The 22,013-nt window shown below is 42.5% G+C and overlaps 1 long non-coding RNA gene and 1 pseudogene across 1 annotated transcript; one reads left to right on the top strand and one right to left on the bottom strand.

Annotated features, from left to right (window-relative positions):
- Positions 1–552: 552 nt before the first annotated feature.
- Positions 553–3,298, top strand: LOC130460708 (uncharacterized). Its single transcript, XR_008920773.1, has 2 exons — positions 553–921; positions 2,628–3,298. It is a non-coding gene; the product is annotated as an uncharacterized lncRNA (long non-coding RNA).
- Positions 3,299–4,840: 1,542 nt separating this feature from the next.
- Positions 4,841–4,941, bottom strand: LOC130462167 (uncharacterized; annotated as a pseudogene).
- Positions 4,942–22,013: the final 17,072 nt, after the last annotated feature.

The raw sequence follows: 22,013 nt of genomic DNA, 5'->3' as shown, positions 1-22,013 counted from the left end.
CTCATAGAAAAACACCAACTCAAACCCTATAAGTTAAATGTGGAACCCCAATACTTAGATACAATCCTACAAGCATTCTCCAGTGGGGGAAAAGCTCGGACGTTGTGGGTTGTACTAAGGTAATCGATCAGAAAAAGGGATCACTTGAGTGCTACTCGCCTAGCCAATTTCATTAAAAGAAAACTGAATTATAACCTAGCCAACAAGAGGATTTCAATCTACAAGAACAAATGGCATCACATCAGACCATGATCTAACATACTCAACTAATAAAATTCCATTTTTTGAAACACTAATTCATCAAAGTACACCATAATCCAACTAACCCTACCAAAACATATCAAATTGCAACACAAAGTCATTAAATTAGACCATAATCTCATGAAAGATCAAATCCCAAACACTAATTCCAGATTTTAAACATTTTACTGAAACAAAAAGGGTTAATATTTCCAATAGTAAGAGCTAAAAAAAAAAAGAGGCAATTAAACCTGGAATAATAAGATATATAAAGACTAATTGAGCATTATTGTCATTTAGGCCCCCAAAACAACTCCATGAAAAAGTCTAGTGACTCCCTCGACAAGTCCAGCTTCATCAACAAATCCGTCATCTCCCTCAAAAACTCCATCATCTCCCTCCGCAACTCCAACTACGACAGTACCTCCTCCAAAATCTTGAGGAACATAGTGTGTCGCAAAGAAAGGCGTCTTAGATGCCCAATTACAGACCAATCTGTGCTATTATTATAGTCATGGCGTTGACTGCAGCAAAATACAAGTCGGTGCACCTTGTTATGATCCCAACGCAGTTGCTTCCCACGCCGCTTATACCATGAATCTATTGTATTAGGCGTCTGGCAGGAGTCTCCTGGGAGCTGTGATTTCACGCAGGCAGCTACAGTTACATCCACTAATCCTAGTAAGCTTTATTATTAATTCACCACCCAAAATTGTTTAAGAAAATTATCCAAATCCCCTTATATTTTGCAACTCACTTACTTCGTATATCATTCATGTCCCCTTATGGTATCTTAAATGGATCTTCCCCAATAATCTTCCCTCTCCTCTGGTGTCGGAGATTCGGAAAGCCCCGCTTATTTTCACCGTTTTCTCTGACCGTATCGGCGCCGCCACCGCCAGTTCCAACCTCAGTTGCATAGATTAGTGTTCTTGTTGGTGATCTGATGGTTTGTGGGTTATTGTTCTTGACTTGTTGTTATTGACTTGTTGCTATTTCTTTACTTCCTCCTCCTATTTGATTGATGGTGGTATGCCGATGTTTTCGTGGAGCGTCGCCGCCTCCCTCTTTTCACTCCCTCTATTTTTCTCGGCCACAAGAGAGGGCACAATGAACGCTGGAGTTCATGATTCTGGAAAGGAGAGAGGAGAGGAATGAAAGAAGAGAGGGACATGAGAATATCTTGTTTGGTGAATGAGGTTAGATGGCGCCATTAATGGCAGACCATAACTAAATGTGGTAGGAAAACGAACTTCACCTAGAAGATGAAATGTTAAAGGGTAAATTAGTAAATGGAGTATGTAAAGTTGAAATAGTAAATACACTATTTTTAAGAGAAAACTGATTTTACCAAAGAAGGATTGAGGGGCGGGTACGTCAATTTAATGTTCCAATTAGGTAGTTGTGGTTTTTAGAAGGGTTAGGGATTCAACTAAACTCTATTAAATCCTTTTTCTATTTTCTTAGGATTTTAGGAATTCAATTGGAATGCAACTAGAATTCTCAAGTGCTTTTTAATCTTTCTTAGGATTTTAATTGGAGTGCAACTAAAATTCGCATCAGGCTTAGAATTTTTTTTGGAATGCAATTAAAATTCCGTTGACACAAATCTATCTTATGACGGTTTACTATTTTTAGCGGATACTTAAAGAGGTAGCAACTTGTGAAGGGTCGAAAAACACGGCGGGCATTTAAAAGAATACGACCCGCACGACTTTCCCCTCTGGATGTGGCAATCATATTAAGTAAAACAGGGACTAAACTGCGGGCATTATCCTCTTTTTACTAGTCTGTAAGAGTCGCCATTTAGTTTTACAACAACATTGAAGAAAACTGACAAAACCCGGTTGTCGTGATATGCCTGAAGTGCAAACATATTTGACTCACAACATCCATAGGTTCCCTTGTGATCCTTGTTGTGGAAATCGCTCAACGTACATCCAGCAGAGTAGAGATTGAGAGTTCGGGGGACGTTTACTAATACGAGGAGTGCCCAATATTAGCCCACGCGGCGATCCTTACTAGTTCAATGTGGCGGCGAAAGGGACATGCATTATGCTACATTACTAATCTTTGATAGTTTTAATGCACGGATATTTACTAAACAATCATCAAAATAGTAATTTTGATTGATTTTAGGAGCTTATAAATAATCAGATTTGTCCAGAGATTATCTTATTAGGCGTTATTAAATAAAAGATTATGTGAACAGATTTATATGGTGAGGAAAGCGATAAAAAGGTAGATTTCAGGTTACAGTATAACTGATGAGCGACATTTATGTGGCTCCTAGGATAGGATTTCATGTTAGTTTGTTATGCTTTTTTATAGTTTTTATAGCTTTTTGTGTGATTTTTATAAGTTTCTTTCAATCTTGTGCTTTATAGGTGATTATGATGAAAAGTGATGGAAAACAAGTACAATTCAGCCAAAACAGGGCTTGTGCGATCGAGTTGTTGCTTGTGCGCCCGAACAGAGGAGGGTTGATGGCATCAAGGAATATGCAGTTTTGTGCGACCGAACGTCCCTTCTTGTTCGGTAGCACAAAATGGATTTTTGGAGACAGAATGCCCCAAAATTGGTAAATGACCGCACATGTTATGGTGTTCGACCACACAAAAGTTGTGCGCCCACACAGGTCTTTCCGTTCTACCGAATCAAACTGCAAAGGAGACATGACCCAAGAAAACACCATTTGACCGAACAGGGTTTCTCGTTCGGTCGCACATGACGAAGGAATTGTTCTTCGCTGCGTTTGCTCGCACGGGGCTTAATGTTTGCTCGAATGGGTTTCTTATGTTCGGTCGCACAGAGGGTATATGCGACCAAATGGCTGCGCGAACTGCTTATTTTCGAATTTCGGCTTCTATTTGGGGAAACTTATAAATAGATTTTTCTTTTATTTTATTTGGTAGAATTTTAGTTTAACATTTTAGAATCCCAAAATAGATTTTCAGCAATTTCTAGAGAGAGAAACTCTCCTCCATTGAAGCATCAAGTTGTAATTTCTTAAACTCTTCTTCTAATTTCTTGCAATTCAATTCAATTTCTTACTTCTTGCTTATTTTTTTATTGTTGATTGCTCTTTAATTCCTTTAAATCTTGAATTCTTCTTGTGTTTACTTTAGTTACTTTGATTCTTAATTCTCTAGTTGATCGTTCAATTGATTGTTCTACTCTTTGATTCTCTCTTTCGAATCTTGCAATTTCATTCTTGCTAGCCTAGAACTAATGGATTTCTTGATTTTTAAAATGATTAGTGAGTAGAATTAGGTTAGGGAAAGGGGAGAATCTAGGGGCTTAATTATGGGAAATTGATAATTGATTGTTGATTGATTAATGTGATTAAATATGATTTGGTGATAGGATATCCATGCTTAATTGAGTGGTAGTTGCAAATGCTATTCGATTAGATTCAATTGGAAGCATAAGTTAGGTTTGGCAAGAGATTGTGAGCCTATCTTGTGTAAGCAAGTAGTTGTGCCTATGTATGCAAGTTAGTTTAGTCTAGGATTAGGCGAAAGCTCTTCCTTAGGCTAGGTTGCTTCGCGTGCTCCATCCGAGAGGTGGCGAGCACGTCATTTGATGCTATTTGCCTATTTGCTAAGTCGTTGCATGATCGTCATTGCTAGATAGTTTAGTTCATTTCCCCCGATTTCCCTAGCCTATCCCCAACTCCCTAACGTTTCCTTTTCTTGATTCAACTTCGCATAATTGTTAGTTTTAGTTTCTTAGTGATAATTCAAACCAAATTCTTGTTCGAACTAGCTTGAAATCCAAACTCGATAACCACCGTTTCTATGGGACGATCCCTATACTTGCCGCTATATTTCATATAGCCGGTTAGTCTAGCAGTTTTAAAAATTTTGTTTGGTGAGGTGTTGTTCTATTCAACGACGGAAAAACACCCTATCAAAATGGCGCCGTTGCCGGGGAACGGTCGTTGTTATTGAGTTAGTTGAGACTAGTTTATCATTAGAAAATACAAAAACATTGCAATTTTGCTTAGCTTTCTTTTCCTTGGCATTACTCACGGTTTTCTTGAGTTTGTATGCTTGTTAGGGGGCGTGCTCGTCAAAGGACCCTCCATCCTCTTGACCTTTAATTGGAGAGGACACTTAGGAGACTAAGGCGTGTTCGGTCTAGCTCATCAAGCCACAATCGGTTCGAAACCTTGAGTGTTGGTGAGGAACAACAAGAGAGTGAGAAAGCTTTTGAGAATATGGCGCTCCCGGTTAAGAACTTGGGAATACCGGGGGCATTTGAAGCAACATGCGGTATTCAAGCCCCCACAACGAGTGCCAACAGCTTTGAGATCAAGCCCGCCTTGATCAACTTGGTCCAAAGCCACCCCTTTTGTGGGAAAAGCAACGAGTCACCTCACGAACACCTCAAATAATTCGAGCACTATTGTGACACAATCAAGCACAATGGTGTCACATCGGACTACGTGAGGTTGACCTTGTTTCGTTTCTCACTACTTGGGCGAGCTAGTGATTTGCTTGACAAGGAGGTTAAGCCCAACTGACTTCGCACTTGGAACGAGGTGACTAGTACTTTCTTGAGCAAGTTTTACTCACATGGGAAGACGGCGGAATATCGCCACAAAATTCAATCCTTTGAGCAAAGGCGAGACGAGTCACTTTTTGAAGCTTGGGATCGTTTTAAGGAGTACAAAAGGGAATGCCCTCATCATGGGATCCCTAAGTGGTTGTTACTTCAAACCTTCTACTTGGGGTTGAGCCCAAGTTCAAGACAAGTCTAGATGCGGGCGCGGGAGGTCCCATCATGAACAAAACCGAGGATCAAATTGAAGAGATAATTGAGGACGTTGTCCAAAATTATCAAGCTTGGCATGTTGGTGCAAGGGACTATGATGGAAAGGGAAGGAATGATGATGGTAAAGGATCGGTTTATGCTATGGAGCAAGCTAGGATCATTGAGAAGCTTAGCTCGAGGTTGGAGAAACTTGAAAGCATGCCAAGACAACCACCATCTCCATTTGCGGGAAAAGCAACAAGCCAACCACCATCACCATCTACAATTCCACCACCTTCGGCCACTCTTCTCACTAACGGGAAGAGCAAGGTGAGTTCTTATGACACAATGCCTCCGGGCACTTCTTTTTGTGATAATTGCCAAGATTATGGTCACTTCCCCAATGCATGTCCCTTGGTTCATAATGTGTCTTTTGTGGATTATGGCCCTTCGTATGAAGGTGATTTTGATATAGAATATGCTCATGCCTTGAATGAGATGTCTAGAAATGATAACCCCAACAATCAAAATTTTGCTAGGCAACCTAGAGGGCCCCCTATGTATGGTTCCCACCAAGGCTATGGCCAAGGAAGTGGGTATGATAGCCAAAACCGAGGTGGCTATAGAGCACAAGGCTATCAAGGCCAAGCGCCCTATGGTCAACCTCAAGGCTTTGGCAATCAAGGCCAATACAATCAAGGTAGTTATAATCCCAACCATCAAGGTGGAGGGGGTTATAAATACTCTTATGGGCAATTTAGGGGTGCCTCTAGTGGGGGTTATCCTTTTAACTCGGGAGGTCCATATGGTGTGTCTCAATTGACACCTCCCGGATTCAATGGACCGAGGACCTTTGGCAACCAATATCAACCAAACCTTAGTGGTTATGGCAATGCACCTCGACCACTCCCGCCTCTCAAGTCTAATCTTGAGGCTCTCATGGAGTCGTTTGTGGGGGCGCAAGCCAAGAAGAATGTCGAGTTTGAGGATGGATTCAAGCAATCCAACACTCACTTGAAGATGATTGAGAGCCAACTAGCACAACTAGCTATCACCATCAAAGAGCAACAAGTGCACACTAGCCTCCCACCCCAAGGTCAAGCACCTAAACAAATGTATTCGGTTGTGACCCGGGGTGGGATGATTCTAGATGATGATACTAAGCTAGTTGATGCATCTTGCTCTAGGGGTAAGGATTCTACGGGGAATGAGTCTCCGGACTGTGATAAGGCGGAAGAGGAGTCTCATGTCGACAACGTGAGAGATGGTGTTAAGTCTAAGGAGACCACTCTTCCTCCTCTCTCAATTCCTCCTCCCCCCTACCCTCAAAGATTTGCCAGTAAAAAGCTTGATGATCAATTTCATAAGTTTTGGGAAACCATTAGCAAGCTATATGTGTCATTGTCTTTCACCGAGGCGCTCAAGCAAGTGCCACATTATTCTCGGTTCATGAGAGATATTTTGAGCGGCAAAAGGACTTGTGGCACTAATGAAACCATGCACCTAACGGAGCATTGTAGTGCTTTGATTTCGAGCCCTTTACCCCCAAAGCTCAAGGATCCCGGGAGCTTCTCGATTCCTTGTAGCATCCAAGAGCTTAGGTTTGACAACGCTCCATGTGATTTGGGGGCGAGTGTAAGTATTTTTCCGTTCAAAATCTATAAGAAACTTAGTCTTGGTAATCTTACCCCTACCCCTATGTCCTTGTAATTAGCCGATCGCTCGGTTATGTTTCCATTGGGTAGAGTTGATGATGTTCCCCTTGTGATAGGGAAGTTGACTTTTCTTGTTGACTTCATTGTCTTGGATATCGATGAAGACGCCCATACCCCTATTATTTTAGGGAGGCCATTCTTGGCTACGGCGGGTGCTCTCATCGATGTTCAAGGTGGCCTTATCACTTTGAAGGCGGGAGACGCCAAAGCTATTTTCAAGCTTGCTATTGATGATCATTGTTGCTCTAAGATGAGAAGTTGTATGAAAGTTGACACTCTTGCTTGTGTTGAGCATAATCATTCTTGTGCTAATGCTTCTAACAATCCTTGTGTTCTTAAGTGTGATTTTGAGATTGATAGGAAGGTGAAGAAGGATATGCACGAGAGCTCCTTTGTGCTAGACGATTCCTATGATGACGTCATCACCATTCCCGACACATTCGGGATGGATCTTGATGATGTGGGGTCACTCACTCCGGCATGTAATGGTAAGAGGTGTATGAGCAAGAAGTCTAATCTAGGCAATCCTACGCCTAAGAAGACTTGGTTTGGTCCCCACTCAGTAAGTGGTGGTTTGGGTAAGTTGTTTGTGCCCAAGGAGGCCAAGAAAGGTTTGTTGACTAGTGGTAACCCAAGGTTGGGTGTGTTTGACCCCCCTTGAATTTTGGGGGGGTCCGTCAAGCTAATCACGTTAAACGAGCGGTACCGGGAGGCAACCCGTGTATTCATCTCCTCTCTTGTCCCCCCATGAGCTTTGGGGGGATTCATCAAGCTAATGACGTTAAACGAGCGCTACCCGGGAGGCAACCCGGTTGTCTAACTCCTAGTTTTTGTTTTTGTTTGATTTTATGCATTAATTTTCCATTTAATTAGCTTTATTTTCATTTCCTAGTGAAGTTTCAATGATTTTTGCAAAATCATGTTTTGTGCGACCGAAAGTCCTTCTTCGTTCGATCGCACAAAACTGATTTTGGGAGGCAGAATGCCCATTTTTTGGTAAACGGTCGCACAGAATTATCTGTTCGATCGCACAGGTTTGTGCGGTCGAACACCTTTTTCTGTTCGGTCTCACAGCCTGGCGGGGCTGAATCTGACCTCCTTTATTCAAAACATTCGCGAACCACCCCATTTTCTTCATTATACTCGACACTCCTCTCACACTCTCAACTTCTTTGCTCTTTTCTCTCACTTCATACTACTTCTCCCCATCAATCTCCCTTACTTCCCTTCACTAATTTCACTTCACATACATCAAATTCACACAATCTCATTCATCCCAACACCTCAAATCCCCAAATTTTCAGATTTTTGCAAAACCCCCCAATTTCTAGGGTTTTGTTGAATTTTGTCAAAATTGTGTGTGTGGTGAATTGGAACTCTAGAGGCTACTTGGGATCGATCCTAAACCATTTCCTTTGCTTGTGGTGATGATTTCTTTTCCTTAATTCTTATATTTTATTCCAATTTTGCCATGTTCATGTTATTTTTGGATTTTCTGAAACTTGTGGTTTTTGGGTGTTTGTTGATGCATGTTTGTTATGTGATTGATTAATTGTCTAGATGAGCTATGCATTTTTGATTCCTTGTTCCATTTAAGCTCTAGACTTTTTTAGATGATTTTGGGCGATTTTGGGCTACTTTGATTATGCTTGTTTGTGGAAGTGACAGTTGATTGATTGTGGTTATTAGAGTGGAGTAATGTGGTTAGTTTATATTTGTTGAGGAGTTGGTATAATGTTTGGAACTTGTTGAATATTTGATGGAGATAGTTTAACCTTCGCCTTTGTAGTTGTTTGTTTGTCCTAGATTGTGAACTAACTTAGTTTTTCCTTCTTTGTGTGTCTTGGTGTGTTTTTCTTTTGCTTTTGTAGATTTTGCTTTGCCTAACCTCATCATTCCATGGCACCCAAGCGCTCCAAGAAGAACCCCACCGCCTCTACATCAAACCCTACCGCCTCTACATCAAAGAGGAAGGCACCGGCTCCGCCGGGCATGGAAACCTACGACATTGAGTTCACCGAACAAAGATCTTGGGATTTCTTTGAGCTGCTTTCCAACCATTAATCCCACCAAGTTCTTTCATCCGGAGAGCGTTCGTAGCTTGGGGGTCGAAGCCGAGATTGAAAAGTTGATCAAGGGGTCAGGGTGAGAAAAGTTCGCCAAGTTGAGTGCCCCAACCTACAAAAGGTTGACATTGGAGTTCCTCTCCTCGGCACGGAAGAATATTATAGAGGATGAGGACTGTGATCGTGTGATGGAATTGAGCTTTCAAGTCTTCGGTCGCCAACACAAATTGAATAACAATCAAATCAATGCCATCTTCTCCATCGACTCGGAGTACGGGCTCATCATGAACCGAAGCTCCGAATGTGCTAATGACTATGATGAAAATAGTTGGTGGAGGGCGCTCACCGGAGACGACGGGGATTTCTTCTCCGCCTCGGCCAAATCTTCCTCATTCCATCATCCGGCCATCCGCATCATGAGCCGCCTCCTCATCTACGCCCTTTTCTCTAAGGGTGCTACCGGTACCTTGTCGGGCACGAAACTTGGTGGTTTGTGGTTGTCCACACAAGAGAAGCAAGGGATCCTTGATTTTGGGCAATTTCTCATTTCTCGGATCATCGAGGTGCGGGATACCCACTTGAACAAATCCGACATCCTCCTTGGTGGCATGCTCACACTTCTCGTTCGGTTTCTTCCGAACAACCCTCATGCCAAGGAGATGGATGCTTTGACTCCCGTTCCCGGTGGTGAATTCTTGAACATCCGGGCGATGTACAATGCCACCTGGCTCCATTACACGGTCAATGAGGCGCAATTTATTTGGCAAGTGAAGAAAGTCGATTGGTGCTATCTTCCACACCCGTTCATTACTACGTGGTCCTCTAGTGTCCGTTTCTTGCTTCCGCAGCATCAGAAATTTGTCAACGCCGCCACCACCACCGCCACTACCGAGCCTACCGGTACCTCCACTCAAGCTCCTCCTCGATCTCCTAGTCCACCTCCCCCAAATGCGGGTAATATACCTCTCTCCTCTCCTTTTGACTTGACGGGTTTGCAATCCACCCTTGGGCTATCTTGCAAGGGCAAGAGGACCAAGCTCGTACCTTGGCTTCTCTTGCTCCTCAAGGGAGCCGCACGGGAGATTCTTTTCCCGATTTTGACTCGTCCTACTACGGTAGGCGGGTGTACGACTACCGTGTTGACAAAGGGGACTTTTCCCCCTATGTCAACTATCCTTATCACCCACCCCAACAAGGGCCCTGTGAGGGGGTCGAAAAAGCACGAGGCTAATGCGTGACCTCGTCCCTCGTGGGTGTGACGATTCTTTTTATTCAATCAAGTGTACTTGGATTTACTGTGAGTATACACCCAATGGACTAGTAATATAGGAGTCGCCATTCAGTTTTTAACGACAATGAGAAAAACTGACAAAACCCGGTTATCGTGACATAAAGGGAGTGCAATTATGTTTGACCACGACGGCCGTAGGTTCCCTTGTGATCCCTGGTGTGGGGATCTCTTAACATACACCCGCAAGGTAGAGATTGAGGGTTCGGGGGACTGTAACTACCGAGAGGAGTACTTCGCTCATCGATAACTCCAGAGGCAGGATATCCTTACTAGCTCAACATAAATAATTGAAGGGACATGCGTTAACTATTAAACTAATCTGAGTTGATTTTAGCAATATGCAACATATAATACTAATTCGATTGTGATTATCTGATTTAAATAGCATAAAGGGACCTAGCATGATATTCCGATTTCCCAAAAATATTATATTTGTTAGGCGTGATAGAAAAATCAGATTAGGTTAGTTTAACAATTCATAAAAAGGGCGAGGAAAGCAGTTAAATCATCGAAAAGGGACACATTACGACGCACCCTTGAGAGGTGCGTCACGGTTCTCAGAAAACTAACCACTTTGACTTTTCTATTTCTCCTTTTTATTTAACGAATCTCAATTATGGGACAGGATACGTTCTGTTCGATTTATGGATTGATTGCGACAGAACGCGTGAACAATTTCGCAGCGAGAGGCTTAGGCTAAGGGTTGGAGTCAATACTCAGAGTATAATTGTGTGTTGTTGTGTGTTCTTTTCACGTCGAATTTAGGGGCCTATTTATAGGGAAGAGTAGAGTTCTAATCCACAAAGAATTAGGAAAAAACACGTACCCAGGTATTTTCAGCGCCCAGGCCTTGGCGCCGAAGATTTCGGCGCCCAGAGCCAGGCGTTGAAAATAGGGTATGGGCTGTTTTCTTTAGTCAGATTCGGATTCCTGAAATCCGTAGAGTTTGAGATTAATTCGAGTCTTTTAGCGCGTATCAATTTTATGACGGAATGCGTCTGGGCCCGTTACGAATTCTAGGCTCGTTAGGATTTTAATTAATACGTAACTCTTATTTCTGAATCATATTAGGAATAGGATTCTCGCAGTTTTCTATCTCATTTAAGATTTATGTTGGAATGCAACACCTAATTCTGACAGGTTTCTATCTTTTATGATTTACCACTTTTAGAAGCTACCTTTTACGGCAGTTACTATTTTTAGCAGGTTTCCATAAATAGCAGGTTTCGGGTGAAATGAAATGGGGAATCGAGATTCGTTTATTTTATAGGAGATGCGTTGTCAAGTGGAGATTTACGTTTTCATCATCGAACCTTTCCCTTGCGGGAACGGGGACAAAAGTAGGTGTCTACAGTTAGCCCCCACTTTGACTGAGTCTTGGAGTAAGACGATGGTCAAAGTATTAGACGGAGTGCGTCACACAATCCACGGTGTATTGTGACCTGCTTTGCGAGGGTCTCACGAGCCCCCGAGTGATAACATTTGACTTAAGGGTCATCACTTGAAGTGTCGACATATCCCTGACGTGTCATTGGGATTTGTCAACTGATAGTATAGAAACTTCCTCACTTTGTCATTGGAAGGATCTAAAGGTGCGTAGAAACTCCCTCACTTTGTCATTGGGAGTAGCTACAGAGTTTTTCGAAATCAAAGCTATAAAGTGTAATTGGGCCTGGCCAAGCCCAATCACGAGATAAAACGTTTTTTAAAGATTCTCATTTTCAGGGCTAGCGAAACGAGAAAACCCCCTTGTTTTTATAGGACATAAAACGAAGGAAAATCCAGCACCGTTGTTTTTATAGGACGTAAAACGAAGGAAAATCCAGCAAAAGTTATCGCTGCAGCGACTAAGGACCTGCATGGTTAGTGACGCAGACTCCGCCAGCTGAAGGTGGCGAGCCTGTCCGCTGAGGGTGGACGCCCCGTCCGATAGAAGTGGACGAATCTGTTTTGATGTTTTTGAAAATAAGGACCTACGCGGTTTGTGACGTAGACCCCGCCGGTTGAAGATGGCGAACCTGTCCGCTGAGGGTGGACGCCCCGTCCGATAGAAGTGGACGAATCTATTTTGAAATTTATTTTGCTTTTTTGAAAATAAGGACCTACGTGGTTTGCGCCGTAAACCCCGCCGGCTGAAGATGGCGAGCCTATTTTAAATTTGAAGACTTTGTTTTTGGAAAACTAAGGACCTGCGCGGCTAGTGACGTAGACCCCGCCCGCTGAGGGTGTGCGAGCCCTGTCCGCTGAGGGTGGACGTCCCTGAATTCGTTTTCATTTCGATTTGGGAACTCGCGCGGTTTGTGACGCGATTCTTGCCTGACTGAAGATGGGCAAGTTTTTATATCTTTGGTTCTTTGTGATTTCTTTTGAGAATTTCTTTCTTTTTTTTTTCATTCTTGCAAGAGCGAATTCTTTCGAGGGGTGCTCGAATTTAGTTGTAACCTGAACGTGGGCTGACAACGTGTTCAGACGGATCTTTGTCTTGCGACCGTCCGCTTTCGTGACTTTGAGCTAGTCTTTACGGCTCGACTTGGTCTTTGATCAGAGGACCGTGCACAAGCATTAGTGATGTCCTTTCGATGAGGTCAAACCTATTGTTGTTCTTTTTTTTTTTTTTTTTTTGAGATATCCAAACATGATATGGTGTTTGGCGCAGTCCGGGAATGTGATTTTGATCGCGCGCTCCTCGCTGGAGTCTATTTTTCGCGAGCCCCCAAGCATTGGGACTCGTCGGTTGTTTTTTTCGCATCTTGTAATCATGTTTGGGGTCATGCTCGTATGTGCGAGCGACCTTCTATAGTAGTGTGCTACTTTAGCGAAGCCGTGGAGTGCGACTTTAGTTTTCAGGCGACATCCAGTTTTAGCTTGGCCCGGATTAACCCTTTGACAGACAAACATTTTTTATTTGGAAAACCAATGACTTGACGACACATATTTTTGGTGTTTCGAAGAATGACCATGATATTTAACTTGCTTTTTTTTGAAAGTGTACATAAGCATTTTCTGAGACGAGTCTAAGTTTCGACCAAGTTTTAATGTTATTATTTTTTCCTTGCTTATTTGGGAGCTAAAGGTGCTTTTGGGCTTGATCCTACTTGCAATAGGGCCTCGTGTTTTAGCAACACGGTCTTAAGTCCTTTCCTGTTCCGTGTTTTGTGAAATCTGGGCCTTGGGCTGCATTTTCAGCGCCCAAGTTCAGGCGTTAAACATTTCGGCGCCCAGGCGTGGGCGCTGAAAGTCCTTTCCTGGTAATATTTCATTTTCGGATTTCCTAACACGTTTCCGAATGGGATCAGGATATCATTGGGTGCGTTCAGCTATATATAGGGGCTAGATACGTCCTTATTTTCCACCACTCTCAAATTCTTTCTCTTCTTTTGCTGTGCTCTAATTATTCACTGCTTTTGCCATGTCGATCCCTACTTTCTCACTCCAACGGACTGTTAGGCGTTGGCTGCGGGCGCTTACTCCCGCAGAAAAAGCTTCGTTAAAAGAATACCATTTAGAGGCACTTTTAGGTTTACAACAAATTAATATTGATTATAACTTTCTGCATGCTGCCCTAAGCTTTTGGGACTCCGATCATCATGTTTTTGCCTTTCGGGGCAATGAAATATGTCCTTTGCCTGATAAATTTGCTGCGATCCTTGGTTATCCTACTAATGCTACTCCTGTTACCCCTGGCACTATTGAAGAGGGTAAAAAACCCATAAGGGCTTTCCTAGGGCTATATGATAACATGTTTGCTGAAATTGTTGTAGATGATAAGGTTAACTTGGCGAAACTTGTAAAACATCACTTTAGGCCTAGTAAGAATATGACCGAACAAAAATTGAACATTCGAGCCCTTGTATTTTGCTTGTTGAATCATTATTTGCTGTCGAATAACAATGGTGAGTTCGGTGACATAAGGTTGATCCCCTTGATTAGCCAGATGGAAAGTTGCTATTCTATTATGCCGTTGGTTGTTGCCGAGACTTTGCTGAGTGCGGATGAGCTGAAGAAGGATGCCAAATCTAAACATTTTAAGGGAAGCCCCCTATTACTGCAGGTAATCGATTTTTTCCTTGCGCACATGTATGTTTTTTTTTTTGCATATATTTCTCTTTGCCTGGGGCTGAGTTTCAGCGCCCAGGGTTGGGCGCTGGAATTTTCGGCGCCTGGTCCCGGGTGTTGAAACTGCGCCCCAGGAACCGTTTTTTTCTTTCTTTTCATTCTTTTGATTCGATCGTACCTGTTTTGCAGATTTGGCTTGCGGAACGGCTTAGACTCTTGGAAGCTCCTGCCGATCCTAAACATTATCGCCCTATAGCTTTGGGTAACCGAAAATACTTGCACCAAGGCCAGGACGAGGCCGAATGGACCCCCTTTTTTACTTATGGTTTTTGTTCTATTAAGTGGGTGGTACCATGGTGGGGTTTGACTACTATGACAGGGGGGTCTGATGTATCGGTTTATGTTTCTTTGTTGGGGCTATCTCGTCCCATTTATATTTTCCCTTACCGAGTCATGCGTCAATATGGTTTAAGGCAGACTATCCCCTTTTCTGATACGGTACCACCTAAGGTAGCGACCTTTTCACAAACACGGGTCCTAGCGTGGGCCAAGTATTATGATGGTCTCCCGCGTTGGGTCGTAGCTACAAATGGCTTTGTGGGTCTTTCTGAAAATTACAAGTTGTGGATGAGCTCCGATGACAAAGATGTGAGGACCGAGGCTCGTAATGGGGAGCCGGCTGAGCTTTTGATACCTCGTATTCGTGTTAAGTATGAGGGTCCTGATTCTGCCAGACCTCGTACCTATATTATTAAGACTGTGAAAGCTCGTCCTGATCGAAAGCGAAAGGAAGTTCCTCCCCGTTCCATTTTCAGGCCTAAAAAGATGCCTAACATGAAGGGGCCTGCTGTTGTTAAAAGAAATGCAAGCTCTCGCGGAGATCGTCGCCGGAACAATGTATGGGTTAGGAAGGCTCAGCCGCCTGTAGAAACAGTGGCTAGTCTAATTGATGATAATAATCCTTCTCCCACCATTGCCTGTGCCCCCGAGGCTGAGCGGGCTATAACTGAGAACGTTTCTGAAGTTTTGGCATCTTTGGAAGTTAGTGTCCAGGAGCCGGTTCTTATGGAGATTGACATTGGGGCAGTGCAGAGGACTGTGGGAGTGGATCCTGCGAATATTGCCCTCTACAAGACTTTATTTGATGATCCAGAAGAACTAGAGTAGTGTAGTTCTTGCTAGGGTGTAGGTGCCATCTATTTATTTTAGTCGTGTTTGTTTTTATTTTTAGCACTCTGTTTTCCTTCTTATTATATTTTAATAAAGGCGTATTTTTAGTTTTCATTTATTTTTGTTTCTCCTCTTTTTTATGTATTTTATATGTCTAACACTTTTTTGCAAAGAATATATTATTTTTTTATTTGGACCGAATCCTTGGTAAGGATTGCCTACGTATCTTGGCAGAATCAGGTCGCGCGTAGTTCTAGCTTTAGAATAAGTTCTAGTATGCCGGATTTCGGTAGATATGTCCTGAAGTGGAAACATATTACTTAATTGGTCAAATGAGTGAAGTATTTATCATTATTTTCATCTGCCGTTTTTTTTTGCCATAGGTTGCGTAAAATTCGATTAATTTGTATAGCTATATTCTTGGTAAACCTATTTGGATACGTACTGTACCCCCCAAGTGTTCGTTATTTTTCCGTTGTGTGCGGATAAAATGACGAGCACTTTCAAAAAGAAAACTTTTGGCAGGCAGAGAGTTTCAACGCCCAGGCTGGGGCGTCAGAAATTTCGGCGCCCAGCCCTGGGCGCTGAAAATGACTTGGGCGGTCAATTTTTGACGCTTTGCTTCACATGTTCTTGCGTTTATTTCTATTTCTTTTTTTTGTGCCTTGATATTTTTCTTCGTATTTAAAGTTAATTTTGAGGCTATTTTGGAGGCTTTTTTGACTGTTAGCGTGAAACGCATTTTCGTCCAGATTAAATTTTTCTATTGGTGACTCAAAACAGTTTTGAAAATGGAGTTAGGGTGCGGAATTTATGAAGATCTTTGTGTAGGCTTTGGAGGTGGGTTGTTAGTGAAGGGTATGATGGAATCTATGTTTTATGAATCTGTTTTTTTGGTAACATTTGCATTGTTTAAATTTTTTGATTTCCTTTGATTTTGGGTTGCATGGATTGGTTCTTATGATGACACTGGTTGTCTTTTTAGGTTTTGGGGATATGAATGGGATAGTGTGGTTTATTTTGTGGGTTTCGGGAATTGGTTCCCATGGCACTATTTCAAAACCGAGTGGGCTTTGTTTGTTGAGCCTAGAGTGGGCCGCCTCTTTTTTTGTATTTTGCAAGTACATTTGGTGTTTATTTAGTGTTAGAATAAAATTTTTAGGAGAAATATTACGCCTTTATTGATTCGGAAAGTAAGGAAAACACACTGAAATAAAACTGACCCATATTCTAAAGGGCCTTAGGACCATCTAAAGTCTCTATTATTTTTTTCTTTCAATCTAAAGAACTACTAGGCGCTTTTTACTAATGGTGCTCTATGTGGCTCAAGCCTGGGGTTTAGTCTCATAAAACTTTGGTCCTTCACCGGTACTCATCTTGAATTCCATTCCTTTTGCATTGACCCACTGATATGTCTTCACCCATCCGTTCTCGACCTCTTCTAGTGTTGATGCAGGAGAGATTAACCGGGTTGGATCGAAACCTTCATCTTGTAAAGATAGGGTAGTCATCACAATCTCGTTCTCCATAAGCCTTGATTCGTTAAACAATGTCCATAGAGCCTGGTTGTCCAATATTTCAGCTGTTTTAGTCTTGGTGAGGTGGGGTGCCTCATCCAAGGTGTGGCAGTCATGGAAAATTTCAAATCCGGGTTTTAGCAAGCCATCCTGGACGAAGGGTTCAGGGAAATCACAGCATGGGTGTTCTTCTCCTTCCCGAATGAACATCCCGTTAAGGGTCCTTTGATATGGGGGAAGGAGGGTGGTTTGTTTGGTTTTGTTAAGGCGTAGCCTAGATAGGCGGTCAGAAATATCTTCCTCCGTTGGTATATAACCTAAGCCAAAGGGAGTAGATTTGTCGGGAAAAGGATGGAATGTGCATTCCTTCTTCCTTATGCCCAATGGGGTTCCTGGAAAATAGCCTTGAGCTAACAGCATTCTAGGGATGACTCGGGATGCATGCGGGTCTAGGAATGCTGGATCATAATCTTCGATGAACTGGATTGTTTCTTCCATTTGAAACCCATAAAGGTCGTCTGCAGCTTCAGCCGTTCCAACCATAGTACAACTGGCGTCGAGAGGAGGGGCGCGGATTTCTAGTATTACCCCGTTATGATTGAGTTTAACCATTTGGTGCAAGGTAGAAGCCACACCTCCTAATTCATGGAGCCAAGGTCGCCCCAAGAGGAGGTTGAAAGTGGGCTTGATGTCGATTATTTGAAACTCCGTGGTGCGTGCCACAGGCCCGGTTTGTATGGTGAGGTTGATTTTCCCCAATACAGGCCTTCGGGAGTTATCATAAGCTCGTACCCCTTGCGTGGAGGTTTGGAAGTCATCGCTTCCTAGCCCCAAGCAATGGGCGGTTCGCAATGGGCAGACATTAACCGCCGAACCATTATCTACGAGCGCTAGGGGGATGTTTTGTCCTTTGCATCCAACCACTAGGTAAAGGGCTTTATTGTGAACACCCCCCTCTTTGGATAAGTCTTTATCGGTGAAAACTATGGCCTTTTCTCCGGCATCTCTCGTGACATGGCTAACCAATAATTCAGGTGTGATATCTGTAGGTACTGAGATGAGGTCAAGTGAGCGAATAAGCTTTTCGCGATATTCCTTTGAAGTACACATAAGATACCAGATGGTAATCTCAGCCTTGGTTCTTTTTAGTTGTTTCAGGAGAGGATTTTCAATGACTTCTGCGACGGTAGCGTGCCGTCCATTCTCAGGAGTTTGCCTAACCAGAACGTCGTCCATAGGAGGTGGATGAATATCCGGTTGGTATATTCTTCCGGATCGGGTGAGGTTGTCGACCTCGGGCTCCTGAGGGGTGGTGTCAATGAGAGCATACCCGGACCAAGTTTCAGTGAAGAAGTCCTGGCCCGAGACTTGAGATAGGTAAATATCTTCAGCATCATCGTTCCACACACCGCACACTTCCCTCTCGATTCGATCCATAGGGACCACAGCGAGTGGTGCACCTTGAGGTGTAATATACACCGTGGGGTCGAAATTCTCTGGTTGGTCGAGAGAGATGTGACAAGAGCCGAGTGGGATCTTGTTGTTGTTGGGTTTGCCAACGTTAGGGAGAGGTATCACTTCATCCTCTATCATGTCCTGGATCGCATGTTTTAGACTCCAGCAGTTTTCAGTGTCATGCCCATTTCCTTGATGGAATTTGCAGTAAGTACCTTCGACCCAATATTTGTTTTTGACAGGAGGGTCACGGGTGGGGCCTATAGGTCTCAACTTTCCTTGATTGGTTAGTCTTTCAAAGGCTTGTACCAAAGTTGACCCGAGTGGGGCAAACTTTCGGTCTCGGACCCATCTTACAGGGTTTCTTCGGGCGGGAGCCTCTTCTACAGCATGGACTTCTTGGGCTTGGGATGTGTTACCCCGATTATAGGTGTTGGTCTTATATGTGGGTTTGTTCTGTATGGTTTTGGCGAGGTCGTCCTCGATCTTTATTCCCACATCATAAACTCTTTTGAAAGTGTCGAGTCCCAGGTACCTAAGGTGTTGTCTGTAAGCCGGGTCCAGGTTGTCAATAATTTTTGGACCAATTCTGTTTCGGGTGGCCTATTGATTAGCTGGGCCGCCTGGTCCCTCCATCTAGCAAGGTAGGTTGTGAAACCCTCATTTTTCTTTTGGAAGAGAACTTCCAGCTCGCGCATGGTGACTTGGAAATCCATGTTCGACGAGTATTGCTTGATGAAGACATTGACAAAATCTTCCCAAGTGGGGAAGAGCTTAGGGTCCTGGTGATAGTACCATTTGAGCGGCACATGTTCCAAGAACAAAGGAAAGGCAGGTAAGTACATGGACTTGTCCACGCCTTTCAAGTTCATGGTATTCACAAAGCTCAATAGATGATCACGGGGGTTGTCCGTGGCCTTGAACTTTGGTAAGTCAGATGAACTGAACTATTCTGGTAATTTGCCAGGAAAAGGTTCAGGATCGAGGGAGAAGTATTTGCTCCCCATGGTTTGCTGTAGGACCATTTTTTCAATCCTCTTCTCGTTTTCGAGGTCATTTTTGGCTTGCGCAGCCGCTAAAGCTTCATTTTCCATTTTCAGTTGGCCCATAAGTTGGGTCATTTGGACCATCTGGTCTCGCAAATCTTCGATGGACATGTTTGAAGGTGCGAATCGAGGTTGGGGAAGCGGAGATCCTTGAAATGAGGGACGACGGACGGAGCTTGGAGTTACTAAACCTGGTGTTGGCGATGTATCTTCGAGACGCATTAACCGTTGATTCCCTGATCGGCACCAAGTGGAAGGACCAGTCCTAGGCATAAGATAAGCTAAAGTTTTAGTTTCCCAAAGTTTCAAGCATTACTTAGTCTAGACTTCGACTCTCTAAATTGGTTTTTCACTTTTTTCTTTTGTCGGTACACTTTTTGGTTTTTTTATTTATTTTGGTCATTCTTTGGATTTTCGAAACACTTGCCCGTGTGCCATTCATAATTATTAGCACGTTCGGTTTTGGTGCCGGGTATTGTCGTCGTAGGAGGCCTAACAACGACACAAAGAGTTATTAATTTTTTTTGCGAGTCGCTTTTGAAATCGAGTGCTTTTCTTACGCCCTCGTAGCAATTCTTTTGATGAACATTTTTTTTTGCGCTACGTATTTTCCTTTCGCTCGGGCACCGAGGCTGCTGCGCTTGACCAGAAGGCCAAGCAGCAACTTCAGCGCCCAGCTAGGGGCATGAGAAATTCTGGCGCCCAGCCAGGGGCGTTGAGAATGCGTCCCTGGCTGGTTCTCGTTTTCTGTCTTCTGTTTATGCGACTTCGCCTTGCGTGCTTGCCTAATAACGTCCTTTACGCGTAACAGCGTTTGTGGGATTCGTTACAGGCCATCCCGAGCGTCGCTTATTTTGTGGCGATCATTCGGGTTTGCGGAACACGTGTTTCGGTATAACTCTTTGGCAAATTAGTCTATGAATGTTTGGGCAGTTTTTTAAGGTCGTTGGTTTTCTAGGATAGTTTATCACACACAATCACATATTTCGCTACACATAACTACATTACAAACATGGATTTGAAAATTAAATATCACTAGTGGAAAAAGGGTCATTTGCATCGCACTTTTAAGCATATTTGCGTCGCACATCGTGCGTGGCAAAAGCTCTCGACGCAAATGACTAAAAGTCATTTGCGTCGCACATTTGTGCGACGCAAATAACCTTATTTGCGTCGCACAATTAGCAAACGTGCGACGCAAATAACTTTTCAACATGATGCCTGAAAAGTCATTTGCAACGCACATTATCTAAATGTGCGACGCAAATAAGGTTCATTTGCGTCGCACATTTAGCTAATGTGCGTTGCAAATGACTTTTCAGGCACCATGTTGAAAAGTTATTTGCAACGCACATTAGATAAATGTGCGACGCAAATGACTTTTAGGCGCAAAAAAAAAAAGTCATTTGCCACGCACAATAGCTTAATGTGCGACGCAAATGACAATTTTAGCGCCAAAAAATTAAGTCATTTGCCTCGCACATTGAGCTAACGTGCGTTGCAAATGACTTATTTTTTTTAAAAAAAACATTCGTTTTTTAATATTTTAGTTGGAAATTCCGACATGATCGTCTTTGAAATTAGACGGTTCATTCCCAATACCGGGAATACATTTATAATTAATACCTGTCACAAAAGTTTACAACGTAATTAACGTTCCCAATAAAAGGCAATTAAATTCGTCATAGATCGATCAACCAACATGTTACAACAAACATAACATTATTACAACAAAGGTACGTAGCTAGCTAGAGATCAAGTTCATATTACAAATTAAGCTAAAAATTCGACATTGTTCATGAAGTAATCTGCCCAAAAATCTTTCACCTCATTAATCTCCTCCGCTGAATAAGGCAATGTTCTTGAAAAATCCTAAAAAAGTGTAAATAATTCAATTTATCAACGATTGATCAATATAATAGTTTTGTGTACTTCAATTTATTATATAAAGTACGTAGTTTATGAGAACATACCTTAGTAAGATCTTGACTATTACCATGATTCATTATTATGTCGTACATAAAACGCATAGTTATAACTTTCTAAGCCTCGTAATAATCTATTATTCCACATTTAAGGGTAATTGGGTCGTTATAATACATATTTAGGCAAAAATGACATTTTCGAACCCAACTTTGAACCAAAGAACCTAAGGAATGTTTTCAAACTTATTACATGTCTCATATGCATAGTTATAACTTTCTAAGCCTTGTAATAATCTATTATTCCACATTTAAGGGTAATTGGGTCGTTATAATACATATTTAGGCAAAAATGACATTTTCGAACCCAACTTTGAACCAAAGAACCTAAGGAATGTTTTCAAACTTATTACATGTCTCATATGCATAGTTATAACTTTCTAAGCCTCGTACTAATCTATTATTCCACATTTAAGGGTAATTGGGTCGTTATAGTACATATTTAGGCAAAAATGACATTTTCGAACCCAACTTTTAACTTGATTCATGTTCTGATTGATGTTTCAAGGCAACCTTAATGAACTCTTGAATCCCTTGTAAGAACCTTGTAGAAAATCGTTTACTACCATACATCCAACTCCGATCCATTTTCAACCACTAGACCAAATTTTGTCAAAGGTTAGAATATAAACTAGGCTATTCATATCATTATAAATCCAAAATTTTGTAGCAAACCCAAAACATGATTTCATATATCACCTAAATTCATTTCATACC

Source organism: Spinacia oleracea, chromosome 5 (genome assembly GCF_020520425.1).
Source record: "Spinacia oleracea cultivar Varoflay chromosome 5, BTI_SOV_V1, whole genome shotgun sequence".
Classification (NCBI taxonomy): Eukaryota; Viridiplantae; Streptophyta; class Magnoliopsida; order Caryophyllales; family Amaranthaceae; genus Spinacia; species Spinacia oleracea.
This window is presented reverse-complemented; position numbering and strand designations above follow the sequence as displayed.